A 16,048-nucleotide genomic window follows, 5' to 3' on the forward strand; every position below is an offset into this window, starting at 1 on the left:
CAGATTATTTGGCAGCAAATCCAATGGAGGAATACCAACATATAAATTTTCAATTCCCAAGTGAGGATGTTCTTGTGGCAGAAGAGGAAGAACGAGGGGAAGAGAAATGGAAGATGTATTTTGATGGGGCAGCGAACATTTACAGAAATAGATTAGAAGCAATATTGACATCCCCAGAGGGCAGACAATTCCCATTAGCTATCAAATTAGGTTTTGACTGCACCAACAATATGGTTGAGTATTAAGCATGTTTAAATGGCTTACAAGCTGCCGTGACATTAGGCATTAAGGAACTTAATGTTTTTAGAGATTCCGCTCTTGTTATTTATCAAGCAACCGGCGAGTGGCAGACTAAGGATTCCAAGTTAATCCCATATCAAAAATATTTCACCCAGTTGATTAATAAATTTGATAAGGTGAGATTTCACCACTTATCTCGTGATAAGAATCAATCTGCAGATGCTTTAGTGACACTAGCTGTCATGGTTAAGTTGGATTGTGGAATTCACGTTCAAACCAATTAGGATTGAGACTAAAATTAATCTTGCATATTGCTTGAATGTTGAAAATGAAATGAAGATACATCCATGGTTCCATGATATAAAAATTTATGTCAAAAGCGGAGAATACCCTTTGGAAGCAATGGAAAATGATAAGAAGACTATCCGACGTATGGCAATGAATTTCTTCCTTAGTGGGGATGTACTATATAAAAGAACTTTTGATGGTACACTGCTTCGGTGTGTTGACTCAGGGGATGCACGAAAAATTTTAGAGGAGGTTCATGAAGGAATATGTGAAACTTATGGTAATAGCCATACTATGGCCAAACAAGTTCAGAGACATGGTTACTTTTGGCTAACTATAGAAAGAGATTGCATTGAATATGTCAAAAGTGTCATAAATGCCAAGTTTATGCTGATCGAGTACATGCCCCACCTCAATCGCTTCATAATCTTGTGACCCTTTGGCCTTTCTCTTTATAGGGACTTGATGTTATCGGTCCAATCAATCCTAAGGCCTCAAATGGGCACTGTTTCATCCTTGTAGCTATCGATTATTTCACAAAGTAGATAGAGGCTGCCTCTTTTGCTAGCATTACCTAGAAGGCTTTTCTTAGGTTTTTAAAAATAAACATTATCTGTAGATATGGCCTACCAGAAAGGATTATTACGAATAATGCGCCTAATTTGAATGGGATTGAAGTTCAAAAGTTGTGTGAACAATTCAAGATTAAACACCATAACTTGGTACCTTATCGACCTCAAATGAATGGGGCGGTTGAGGCAGCCAATAAAAATATTAAGAAGATCATTGGAAAGATGACAATTACATATAAGGATTGGCATAAGATGCTTCCCTGTGCTCTTTATAGGTATCGCACGACTATGTGTTTGTCAACTAAGGCAATACCCTACTCATTGGTATATGGCATAGAGGCTGTGACTCCAATTGAAGTAGAGATACCCTCACTAAGGGTAGTTATAGAATCCGTGATAGAAGAAGATGAATGGATTAAAACTCAATTTGAACAATTGAACATGATAGAAGAGAAGCGATTAGCAGCCATATGTCATGGACAATTATACCAAAGGAGGATGGCAAAAACTTTTAATAATAAGCTGCATCCAAGAGAATTTAAGCCAGGGGACCTAGTCTTGAAAAAAATCCTCCCGAATCAGGAAGATTGCCGAGGTAAATAGGCTCCTTCATACGAAGGCCCTTATATTGTGAAGTAAGCCTTTTCAGGAGGTGCCCTTATTTTGGTAGATATGGAAGGCTCAGAATTGTCAAAACCTATAAACTCAGATGCTGTGAAGAGATATTTTGCTTGAAGCTAAAGTACCTGCTTGGTTGAAAACCCAAAAAGGGCACCTAGGCAAAAGTTAAGGTAAAAAAAAAGATCAAACAGAGAAGCCTGCTAGGTAGAAAACCAGAAAAGGGCACTTAGGCAAATGATAAGGCAAAAGAAGGGAAGATTTGAGCAAAAGTTATGGCCAACTGAAATGTTGATTAAGGGGTTAGAAAGGCTAGTATCTTACTAGAATGAGGTGGACAGATGCTTCATATAATCAATTCTTACCACATATATTCATAGTGACATATAAGTCTGTTGCAAATGTTATAAAGGACCCAATGGAAAGACTTCTTTCATTCCAATCATTTTTTATTATTATTCTTTTGAGATTCCTCCTGTTAAATTCCTCTCTTTCTTGTGACTCCAAGTAGTTTATTCAGTCGGTAAACTAACTTTCCATGAAGTATAATCTTTTATATAATCCTTATTGCATTCTTTCTTGTTTGTAAAATTAGCCTTATTAGAGACACAGCACTTTATATTATACTTTTTTACATGTGATATAAGACTCTCTCCCTTATTCCCACAAATTTCAACAATAAAGGTTCTATTCTTGGGATGTTGGATGAAATCAGAGGCACGTACCTTATCCAAGTTGCACTAGATTCCATTATCCACCAATCCTATGTGTTGCCACTAAATCTTGAGAACGAGTTGGTTAAACGAAATGATTACATAAAGTAATGATATCTTCTACCTAGCGTGAGGGCATATGTTAGTACCGCTTTTATTATTGTGATTATTATTAATATTTACAAGAAATGTAATAAAAATAAGTTAAAAAAATGATGAATGATGAAAGAAGGAAATGAAAGAGAGAGGATACATAAGAAAATTATCATTACAAATAATATATTAATTTATAACTCAAAGCCTTGTAAAGACAGGCACTCACCAAAAGCCCTACATAGTTAGGTACTTCCTCACCGTTCAAAGCCCTGTAAAGACATGCACTCACCAAAAGCCCTACATGGCTAGGCACTTCTTCACCGTTTAAAGCCCTGTAAAGACAAGTACTCACCAAAAGCCCTACATGGCTAGGCACTTCTTCACCATTTAAAGCCCTGTACCCTACATGGCTAGGCACTTCCTCATCGTTCAAAGCACTGTAAAGACAGGCACTCACCAAAAGCCCTACATGGCTAGGCACTTCCTCACCGTTCAAAGCCCTGTAAAGACAGGCACTCACCAAAAACCCTACATGGCTAGGCACTTCCTCACCATTCAAAGCCCTGTAAAGACAGGAACTCACCAAAAGCCCTACATGGCTAGGCACTTCCTCACCGTTTAAAGCCCTGTAAAGACAGGCACTTACCAAAATGCCCTACATGGCTAGGCACTTCCTCACCATTTAAAGCCCTGTAAAGACAAGCACTCACCAAAAGCCCTATATGGCTAGGCACTTCCTCACCATTCAAAGCCCTGTAAAGACAGGCACTCACCAAAAGCCCTACATGGCTAGGCACTTCCTTACCATTCAAAGTCCTGTAAAGACAAGAACTCACCAAAAGCCCTACATGGCTAGGCACTTCCTTACCGTTCAAAGCACTGTAAAAATAGGCACCCACCAAAAGTCCTACATTGATAGGCATTTCCTTACTGCTCAAAAAAAGGTATTTTTGAGTAGATGACAAAGCATATGCTTCTTTCTTCATTCATATTTGGTCTGAGTCATGGTCATTCATTTACAGGATCTTTTTATGACAAATGATAACTTTTTGCATCGCATCACCTCATCGCATTAAAAAAAAATCAAATCATGTCATTATGTTTTTATGCAATAGTCTTGCATTTAATCATATCTTGTCATGTCAGGGGCAGCGAGGCCTTTTCATTGCATGGCCAATCAAAATACATGTTCTATCTTTACTTGTCACTTATGAAAGAATTCAAAAACACACTTTTTCATATACTTACATAAGAAATAAGTAAAGAGGGGCAACTGTGAACACCATATTTTATCCGGGCATTTCTTTTTTTTTTAAATAATAATCATAAATAACCTAAAAAAATAATAAATAAGAAAAATACAAAAATGAAATTTAATCTTTTTTTAGGATTATATAAAAAAAATTTTTAACAAAATCAAAAAGATCTTGTTTGAATCTTTTAAAATCTTTCCTAAATTATACCAACCATTTAAATATTGGGAATCATCTTTTTTTTTACTCAACTATTTTTAAATTTTCTTTCCTTAAATATTTTTATTTTTTATATATATTTTTCTTTCTCTCCCTTAATCTAACTAATAAAATAAAAAAGCATTAAAAAAAGAAGAGAGAGAATTGCTGGAAAAAAAAGAGAGGGGCATGCACGTATAAAGCACTGTAGCAGCAAACACAGCAGAGATGCAGAGGAACGCGGATATGAACTAAAGGTTTAAACACTGGAAAATTTAGTGTTTAACTAACAGTCCAGCTCTTCGTCTAGTACAGAACCATAGAAAGAAAAAAGGAAGGAAAAAAAAGATACCAAAGATTACACACGAAGCACGCTACTGGGAGACAGAAGAGATAAACGAAAAAAAAGAAGATCAGAGCAGCGGTGGAAATTCAGGTGAAAATGCAGAACAGAGGAAGAAGGGAGGAGAACACACGCGAGGGAGAAGACTTGAGGCAAAGAAAACCAGAAACGTGAACAGAAAATACGAATGAACAGTGACAGGGTCTGAAAATAGAGAAATCAGAAGAAAAGAAAGGAGATGGCAATGCAGTGAAAAAGAAGGAAAAAAGAGTTAAAGCAAAGTGGGAGAGTAATGATTCAACTCTCCCATTCTCTATATAAGGTTGAACATGAAACAGAGGCTGGGAGAGAGAGAGGCGTTAGTTTTGGCTGGAAAACAGGGGAGGACCGAGGGAGAAAAATTCAAAGAAACTGAGACTGAGAGAAAGAAGAAGAACAAGACGAGAAGGAGTTCGAGAGAGAGACCGAAGAACTGAGATAAAGATAGAGCAAAAGGAGAAGAGAAGGACGTGAAATGAGAAGCAGGGACGGTGAAGACACAAAGACACAGAAGCTTAGCCAGACGAATAAAAAAATAGAAGACAGAAACAGAGTAAAAATTAGAGGAGGAAGGCAAAATAGAAGAGAAACTAAAAGAAAAAGGAGAGACAGACGGAGAAGCTGTTTTGACTGGGAAAAACAGGAGAAAACAAAGAGAGAACTAAGACGAGAAGGAGAGAGAGCTGATAGGGGAAACGCAGAAATAGAGTAAGCACCGGCGGTGGCTTGAAGGACGCGTAAACTCTTGCATGTACTGAGACGAAGCTAGAGCTGACACTGAGACGAAGCCAGAGTTGACATTGGTACGCCATACTCGTTTGGGTTTCATCGATTCTAAACTCATGCAATGTTGCCTGACTGGTTCTAAATTCTTGCAAAAAAATGTGTGTGTAAATTTCTGCCATCATAGGGACCCTTAATCATAACTACTCATATTTGAAATAAGGAAATTTGGAAATTTTGAGAGTTTAAGCATGGATTGAAAATATCTAAGAAAATATTTGAAGAGAAAGTAGCTTTTATATCATTGTATTTATTTTCTCTAAACAATAATGTTGCATACCTTAAATTTGCTCTAACATGTGTTTATATGCTTTGCAAATGTGGTTGATTTAGTTATAATACTTTTGCATGATTATTTTTATATATTCTAACATTTTGAACAAAAATTTATTGTTGAGCTAAGTGATAAGAAGATTCAAGTTTGTCTTTTAGCATGAAAGAATATTAATCAACTTAAATCTGATCTCTATTTCTTTATTTTGTGTTTAACTTTCATTTAATAATAATTGATAAATTCTTAAAGGTAATTTCGATTTTACATGATATCATTTTCATATGGAGATTTTAAATGTGTGGTTAAAAGAAAGAGTTTGCTCTTGTTATTTCACAAATACAATCAATTAAAATATTTGAATGGTATCGTAAGAGATTAGAAAATCTCCGCAGATATTCAGCATAATTGCCTCATTATTAAGGATAATAAGTCCTCACAAATGTCGTGGTCATTAACTTATAAAGTAAATAAATAAATAAATTTCGTAAATAAAATTAATTTTTTTTTAAATAAAATTAATTAATTAAATTAATGCATTAAATCTTTTGGTCATATGAGATTTTTGAATATCCATAGACCTCTAGAATAATCGTATTACCACAAAAGTCAATAAGGCTTTGTAGGTATGATGATTACAATTCTCTAAAAACGTATACATGCATGCTTGAATAAATTATTACTAACATATAAATAAATTTAATTATTTTATTGTGAGAGATTTTGAAATTTTCGCAGATATTCAGAATGATTGCATTATTGTATGAGCCAATAAGGCTCTATAGGAACTACGATTAAATTCTCAATCATAAAATATAAAAAAAATAATTTTAAATCCTTTTATTTTCCAAAAATTTAAAAATTGAGAAAATAATTGAAATTAAGTTACTTTTTGCAATTTAAAACACATATATCAAAAATTTCAGAAATTGTTTTATTCGCAAAATGGTAAATTATTTCTAATTAATTTCTCTTCAAAAAATATTTTCACCAACAACTTATAAGACCCGAACTACGTGGACTTTGATCCCTATCACAGGGTTCGTAGGCCTCAGAGCCCGGTTCTGAGTTAAATCCTCCCCGTAAATAAATAAACATTTCACACTTAATTCTTATTATTTTTATATCAAACATATGAATATAAAAGGGATAATTAAAATAATTTTAAAACCATATTTATATAGCACAACAAACTTTAGGTAACCGTTCTTACGAATGAGTGTTGTGGGGTGCCTGACACCTTCCCCACACTCAATCGACTCCCGAACCTATTTTCTATTTTTGTAGACCACCCTTATTCACCTTTAAATGGTTTCCCGAGATTTCCCTCAAAATCTTGGTGGCGACTCCCATTTCTCCGGTCTTCCTTTTGAAGGCTGGAACCTCCACTCTCACGCCGTCCGCGTCGCATTTTCAGGTGCAACAGTAAGCTTTGTATAACTCTTACCTTCCATTCTACACAAATTTCTCTAAAAATGAGTTATAGAAAAATAGAATCCGTGAAATTTGAGGGGTTTGATTCTTCTCAATAGTAATAAAAAGGTTCTTGAAAGTTAAATTAGAGCTTTGTGACTGGTTTAGAGTTGAACGGTAGAAGCTTTGAACCCAAAGGCTCAATTTTAGCCTTTAAAGAGAGAAAGTTAGGGCAAAATCTGATCTGAGTAAAATAAGACCGGTTGAGGTGATGTAAAGTAGTAATTGGATAGTCATGAAATTAAAATGGATAAATGGAAAAGAATTTACGAATGAATATAGCCCTAAATAGTAAAAATGAGTTTTTGGTCAAAATGGACCAAATGACTAAAATGTGCCAAATGTGTTCAGATTGACATATTAGGCAAGTAAGCAGAGAAAGGAAGCTTGAGATAAGCTTGTACAAAAGGGTTGAGGTAACCGAATAACTTTCTTTATTTGACTGTTTATTGTAACTGTATGTTAGTATGCTTGTAATGCATGAACCAGTTTTGAATTGAGCATGTTTTGTGGCATTGAATGATTGTGTGTGTAAAATGACTTTTGGTCCAGATGAGCATTAAAATTGTGTTTTGTAATGTAAAGTGATACATATATACATATATGTTATGTATAAGAAAAAGTAAATTGTAAAAAAGGAACTTTAAATGATTTACGAAAGTATGATCTAAGTAGTGGGAGTTCACCCGAGTATAGGGGATGATAAAGACCATATGGTAAGATTTTCTTAGTACCCTGTTAGGATGCGGTGTTGGAAATAATTCTCCTTAGTGCCTTGAAAGGTGCTATGTTGGAGAAGATCTCCTGAGTTCCTATTAAGGTATTATGTTGGAGATGAAAGATTCCTTAGTATCTTTGTGATATGGGTGGGAGTCAATGACTCCCTATTGTGTGTATTGGGAGAAAACCATAGTCCGTATTGTGCATTAGAACATCTTTGGCCGGGTGATTCTACCACTGCAGGTGAGCTCAAGACTAATGAGAGTGTATATTAGTTTGAGATAAGCCTATGGTTTCATGTCAGGATGATTCGGAGGTTTGGTTGGTACAAATCATGCTAGTATTTTATGATATAATGAAATATCTTGAGATAGCATGGAATCCTTTGGGATTGATGAAAAGTGAAATATGAAATGTGATATGATGTAAATACTACTTTATGAGGTTTTAATGGTATATTATGTTTACCTTCATATTGTTGCATGTGATAGTCAATAAGAGAGAGTTATTCTGTTACTAAGATTTTTATCTCACCCCTGTGGTTACATGTTTACAAGATCAAGAAGTGATCAGGCCAAGGAAAGAGAGTCTGGACCGACTTGAGTTGTGAAGCTATATACTGAGGTTGTGTAATGAATTGAAATGAAAGATTGTATATATAAGTGTATATATATGGGTTGCCATAGGTTGCATGCATGTATTAAATTGAGTTCTTATGAAATCAAGCCCGAATTATGTGTATATGTGTTGTTTGATACAAAAGGGGCTTTGATTTAAGTATGTTTGTGCTATAATGATTATATGTTGGTAAATCTTAAGCCAAAGGATAAATTATTAGGAAATGAGTAATTTAGGGGCTAAGATTGTATTGTGATTATGATTGGTGAATCTTAAGCTAAGAGATAAATTATGATGAAATAAGTAATTTAGGGACTAAGATTGTATTGTAGATATGACTGCATATGTATGAGTTAAAAAATAGCCAAGTGGGCTAAGTTATGCTAAGAAATGGCATAGTATGTTAAGTTAGTGAATTATGAAAATTGGCCATAGAAGGGTCAAATTTTGATATATGATTATGATTGTGATTAATTGTGGTCAATTAGGTGTATTAGATCTTTTTAGACTTGGTTCAAGGCCTAGTATGGTCTAATGAGAGAAAGGGATCGATTTGAGCGCTTGGGTGTGCAAAATTTTCAGAAAAAGTGATTTTTTGCACCCAGGTGTCCAAGTTTTGATTGGAGCATTATATCATGTCCAAACCTGTCTCATTAGTTAGTATACGAGCTAAGCTTTATGTGAGCACTTGAATCACTTCGATCGGATGTCATATGAGAAATTGGTACACGCTAGAAGTTCATCATTTTTGCTGTCAAAATGACAGCAGAAATCCGAACAGGTGCACCATGGCGCATAAAGGCACATGCTGTGGCACACGACATAGATAGGATGACCATATGGCTCTGTGCCATATGTCGCGGCACACTGACCATCTACCGTGATGCATGGACTAAAGTTCAGTTTTATTTTGCGCTGAATTACATGCAATTAAGATAGGAATGCTGGTGGGTTATGTCTACTATATATTTGAGGAGTGTATGAATTTCTTCTGCTGTGTTTTCTTTGATTGTGTTGTGATTTAATTGGTTTTATTAAATAAGTCTTCAGCCGAAGCTTTTGAAAAGAAATTTGATTGTCATAAATGATGTGAGAAAATGGTATCGCCATAATCTTCTTCTATATTAAGTGGATATAGGAGAAGGTTATAGTTATAAGTGAAGAAAAAATTGTGAGAGGAAAATAGCATGAAAGAAAATAATGAGATAAGAGATCTAATTGACAAAGGCAGCTAGAGGTAAGCTCATCTCTCATAAACTTTATAAATGCTTGCACATTAATGGGTTGAATAGAAATCATAGGATCACCTTAGGATCTTACTCTTCTATCATAATTGAATTTGGAGGTATATATCATGCAAGAATCATTATGAGAAATTCTGAGAAACACAATTTCAAAACTTAGATCTCAAATCTCTATTTATTGATTCCTCATTATATGATTTTACCTAATCTGTTTGTTATGAGAGACTTTCAAAGTCCTCAAAAAATTTTAAATTATTTAATTTGGTATACATGGGGATAAATTATCAACATGTGCATCATTAAGTGTTTTGATTGTGTGAGACTTTCAGAGTCTCCATAAATTATTTAAATTAAATAATTTATCATGTATGGTGATAAATTATCACAGTGTATCATTAAAAGTGTTTTATATCCTTTTAATTGCTGACTTTCAAAGTACATGAGAGCTTATAAGTTAATTGATTTATAATCCTACACAGTAATAAATTATTGCATGTATATGGTTTTATTCTATTTATTGCATGAAATTTTCAGAGTCCGCGCACATTTATAAGTCGATTAACTTATCCTACACTATGATAAATTATTGCAAGTACATATTTCAAAAGGTTTTTTTTCATAAATAAAAATAAAATGTTTTCTTAAAAATAAATAAAATAAACTCAATCATTTTTTAAAGATAACTTTAGGATATATGAGATTCTCATAAATCATCAAAATATTTTTGTCAAAATTTTGTCATAAATAAAGAAACAAAATATTTTCATGAATAAGAAACTGCAAACCAACATTAAAATTATTTTATAAAAAATTAGTAATTAATATTTTCCTAAAAAAAATCTCAACCAAGAGACGCATATTTTTACCCAAAACTACGTGAGCTTTGATCCCTCAAAAAAGGTATCTAGGCCTTAACCATCCAAAGTCAAATTCAACTTATAAATAAATAAATTTTTTCCTTTTATTTTCTTACCTTTTTATCCCATTTTTATTGAGGATAATTAATATATTTTTAAAGCCATGTAAATTTAAATAGTTAACTTAAGGTAACCATTTATATGAATAGGTGTTGTGGGGTGCCTAATACCTTTTCTACACACAATCAACTATCCTACCCTTTTCTCTATATGCAGACCAAATGTCAAAGAGGTTTCCAAAATTATATTTAAAATTTTAGTGGCGACTCCCAAATATTTATTTTTTTATTTTATTTTCCTTCTTAGAAAATTCTAGATCAAGAGTAACAATGACAAACTATTTAATTTCATGAGAAAATTTATTATAAGTAGTTGATAGTTGATGTTGATGGACAAAATCATTTTTGCGATATTTTGAAGCTATAAATATATGTATTGCAAGTTAAAGTCAAGAGTGTAATAATTATTCCATGTTATAATGTTTATGATATGTTGGATCTTCTTTGGTTTTGTATTCTTCTTAACATTTTTTTCTTTTCCTCTTAACCCCTGCACATCATAAATTAATTGTAAATTATTTAAATTTTGATTTTTATATATATTTATTTTAGTCTTTATGGATTTTTTTCAAGCTCTTTTGAATTTCTTTATTAATTCAAGAAACTAGTTTTAAGATGTTACAATATATATATATATATAAGGAATAATTATTATATTTTTAATAAGAGAATTTTCGGAAGAAATATGTGATGGAAGTTTTTTTGAAATATTCCTTATTCATGGTTTGTAACATATTCATACTATGAATATACATCAAAAGAAGTAAATTAAATTGAATATGTTATTATTGAGTAACGAGAAGGTGTACTTATGTGTATATGTATGTATGTTAGAATTAAGAAAAGGTAGTTCCTAAAAAACAAATGGAGATATTTTTCTATGGAAAGAAAATATTAATAATGAAAAATATGACCCCATATATATCTATATTAGAGCTTTGCTTCGACAAGGGTCTGAAGATGATAGTTCAATTAATTGAAATTCATGATCATTAGTGAATTGGAAAGTAATTGAGCCTTCAAGTGAAGAACATATTATTTGACTATCACACACATATGCACATACTATTTCTTGTCTTTGAAATTTGAGAAAGATAGAAATAAGAGGGGTATATTATGTAACTCACACTTGAGGGGGAGATTATTAGAATACAAGTGTGTGTTAATATAATGTTGGATAAAGTTCCACTTACATATGTATATATTTCCCCTCAAACCACAATAGATATCCCTAATTGATATTATATCAAGATTATAAATCAATCACAGATAATGAAAGTTAAAAATTTTACTACTGGTTAAAAATGTTACAGTAAACCAGAAGTTTACTGATTTTAACATATATATTGTTGACATAACTTGTTTGATTGTTTGATCATATATATGATGTAAAGAATTATTAAGAATACATATTAATATCCATTAAAGAACCAAAAGATTCTTCACCAACAACTAACATATATATTATGTAATTAGATACTTAGTATATGTTGCTTGTTCTCAAAATGTTAGTTATAAGAATATCACTAGTTATGACTTGGAATGAATATTCACATTTCTAGAAATACATCAAATTCATATATATAGGCCCATTCATATAGCATGTGAACCATACAAGTACTTAATAAATTTGATATATGCATCTATTAGATAGTTACATATATGATTATTTCTAATTTGCAACCTGGAGTTTGCAAGATTGTTTGAGTAAAGCATTATAGTGAGTACACAATTTCCAAAGCATGTGATTCAAATAATTTTCTAGTGAATTTACTTCTCAAGCTTTGTAATAATGTACTTGTGAAGAAAATAGTTGAAAAGCCTATTTTATAAGGTGATCTAGCAAAACTATTTATTAAAGCCTCTATAAGAAACTAGATCAATACTTATGAGAGCAAAATTTCTATTTTTGTATTGGCATATTTGATCTTACATATTGCAACACTTATACATTTTAAGCCAACAAAATTCTACCACTAAAATTGGCTTTTGGTCAAGAGCTAGACATTTGTCAAATTTGATTGTGTAAAGATAATTCTTATTATTAGTCTACCACACTTGATGGACATTTGAAGAAAGTTGGAAATCAATGTTGGTTGAAAAACTCTTCTTGTTTTTTTTTTAATGAAACAAAAGAATGTTTTCAAAAGGAAACAAATGGAATTTGGAAATTTATTCTATATGATGAGTTGATCATTAATAGACCAAGTTTTCTCAACTTGAAAGGGAGAAAAGACTGGATGGAAAAGAAAATATATGGAATACATTATCATTATCTTACTTGGATCCTCTCAAATAGCAATATGAACCAGAGGTTCATCAAATGCATTCATAACATATTGCAAAACATATGTGTAACATCCTGTACTTCAATCCAAAAACTAGTTACTAATTAAGGGTAAATTAGTAATTAGTAGATTAATTATAGTTTTAAGTAGTTGATCAATGTGTGAAATTAGTTGGTTAGTGTGATTAAAGGATCGAATGGCAGAATTGCAATTTCAGACATGACACGCGAGCATTAGTGACAGTTATCTCACTATACTACATACCATGGCATGTGTTGCATGCGCCATAGCATGTGGCAAAAAATTTAGATAAGTCAAATCATGATTCAGATGGAAAAAGGAAGAAAAATGTGTATGAGAGGCTAAGATAAGGATTATTGGAAGTTTAGGAGTTTGCTCTAACTAGTGGCTTGCCAAGTAAGTTTCATACCATCCTATACTACATTTCTACCGTAATTTCTCTAAGTTCAGTTAATAGAGAAAATGAATCAAAGAGTTTTAAGGGGTTAGAATTTAGGGAAAAGGATTTAAAAGGGCTTTTGGGTGTGAAATTAAGGTTTTACAACTAGTCTAAGGCTTGATGGTTGAACCTTAAGGATATAGGTTCAATTTAGCCTGAATGGTTAAGCTATTAAGAGTAGAAATTCTAGTTACATGATTAAGAGGGTGTTTTAGTCATTTCATAGCCTAAGAACATGTAGCTGTAATGAATGGGGTAGTTAGATCTAAGAAGTGCCATTAAGGTTGTTATAAGTGCTAAGTAGTGTGATTTGGTTAATTTGTGTTTTGTCTCAAGTATGAAAATTGATCAAGGATACCTTATTATGTAAATTGAGCAACTGAGTAACCACTTATGGAAATCTACATGATTCAAGTGAAGTAATATGAATGGTAACCATTGGTAATAATGGTAAAGTTAACTAAAGTAACCCTTTTATCTATTAGTTTATAAAACAATTTACAATTATTTTATATTAACTATATGTATTGTGTTTTATGAAACAATAGAGTAGCAATATTGCAAAGGAAATATACTTACGATGTGTGAGGATGTTTACAATGTATGTGAAGATACATATGCATTTACATCCACGAGTGTACCCTAGACTTGGGTAGGAGGTTACAGTCCTACTCTGTGTAAGGCTAGGAAGTCTTGAAAGGTCCTAAGCGTTGATGATGATCCACTAAGGAGAACCCAAGAATATATGTATCCACAAGTATACCTTAGACTAAGGTAAGGGGTCATGACCTTACTCTATGTAAGGCTAGGAAGTCCTGACAGTCTAGGTGTTGAGCTTGCTTTGCTAGTAGGGACTCAAGAGACCACCTATATTTGTGATACCCAGTCTAAGGTAGTAGTTTGGTGGGCCCTGTTTCATGTAAGGTTAGAAGTCCAAGTTTGAGCATTGAGCTTGCTCTGCTAGTGGAAACTAAGAGTGCACGAGCATAGTGGATGAATGAGCCTGTCGTTGTGTGTTTATCTATTCATACTGCTCTTTATTGAAATTGATGCTACTTTATCTCTTGTATTTTATTTTTCTCATTAATCAATAATTGGGGTTTATTCAAATTACTAAGACATATGTCTCACTCCGTTACCTTTTTATACAAGTGAAGAGAGAACAAGAAGGCTGGGAAAGGAAGAGAGGAAAGATTAGCTTCATTTGGCAGTGGCATAACTACCTTTATATGTAACGAATGTATATTAGTGTTTAAGGAGTTTTGGTTGCCAATTATAATGCACATGTGTATGAATGTGTATATATGGTGATATTATTTGATAACTTGCTTGTATATTTGACATTGCATCTCGCCGAATGTATCACAGTGGTGAATGCATGGGTAGGCCTAGATGTTATTCAAGCAAGTATAGGTTATGTTATATAACTTATTCCACTAGTAATGAATAAGGATTGTTGTGTAATGATGTGTATTTGTGTGAAACTTGACTAAATGGTGAAGCTTGGTCCTATTTGCTTAAGTCAAGTGAAATTATGATTCCCGATCATATGGTAAGGCTTAGCCCTATATGTGAAGGTTAGACGGTTGAAAGTGAAACAAGTATATTTATGTTTAGATGGTTATATGTCTTACCTCATACAAGACCACAGGTGTTTAATATGGCATTTAGAGTTTAAATTGTGGTTATGATGTGATATATGGATATGATGTGTCAATAAAGTGGAACAATCTACCAAATGCAATTACTAAGCAAAATGAGAACTATTAAATCTCATATTCCAACTGAAATGTTCTAATGATTATAAAATGAAATGAGACATTTCTAAAGAATAAACAATTAATTGGTTCAAAATATAAATATCTTAAAAAAGAGGAGCATATAATTAAAATGATCATACTAAGTAAACAAACACTCCAGAAGAGGGTCAAGATATAATGGATTTTGAAAACCTCAAAAGAATTTCATGTACCTGAAAGCAATAAAGAAATTCAACAAGTTACGTCACAATTAGAAAAATTAAACTGAAAACATAAAGTTGTCGGCAACAATTTTGATGATAATATCATGTGATCAAATGAGGATCATATGCACAAATATGATTAACTTAGTGGATATTTATTGACAAATATGTATAATTTTACAAATTGAATTTTTAAACATCTCGATGATTTCAAAATTATTATATTTTTATGATAATTTTGTCTGAAAAATATATTGAATTTAATGGTCTATAAGAACCATATATTCTATGATAATATTTACATATTTTTCTAATGCTGCATATATATGCTATAATTTGGTAAGAAAAATTAAGTTCTTGCAAATGCACAAATGGATATTGAAATGAAGACTCAATGTAGTTCTACAAAACCATCATATCATGCCATTTTGTTCAAAGCAAATTGAACATACAGATACAAGATATATCATGATGATTTTTAGAATAACTTGTCTTTTATGATCTTCACAGTTCATAAGAAAAATAGAGTATATATTGATAATTCAATATATTCAAAAGATATATTAGAAGAATATGCATATAATTCAACATATCCAAAAGATATGTTTGAAGAATATGTATGATGAAAATGCACCATGCATAATTTGGCTAAAAAGAACATTTGCTTGAAAAAATATTTATAGAAATCACATTTGAGAAATTAATATTCTCTATTGAGATATAATAACAAGAAGTAATATTATCATCAAGGGGAGTTAAATTGGTATCCTCATCAAGGGGAGTAGAGTTCATGTTGTACTCTTTTTTTTTAACCAAGGTTTCATCTTATAGGGTTTTCTTGATAAGGTTTCTAATGAGGTAGTTTCAATAAGTATTGAGTAATCTTTTTCCT

Source organism: Prosopis cineraria, unplaced genomic scaffold (assembly GCF_029017545.1).
Source record: "Prosopis cineraria cultivar Desert tree isolate PC_DT_omini unplaced genomic scaffold, ASM2901754v1 PC5, whole genome shotgun sequence".
Taxonomy (NCBI): Eukaryota; Viridiplantae; Streptophyta; class Magnoliopsida; order Fabales; family Fabaceae; genus Prosopis; species Prosopis cineraria.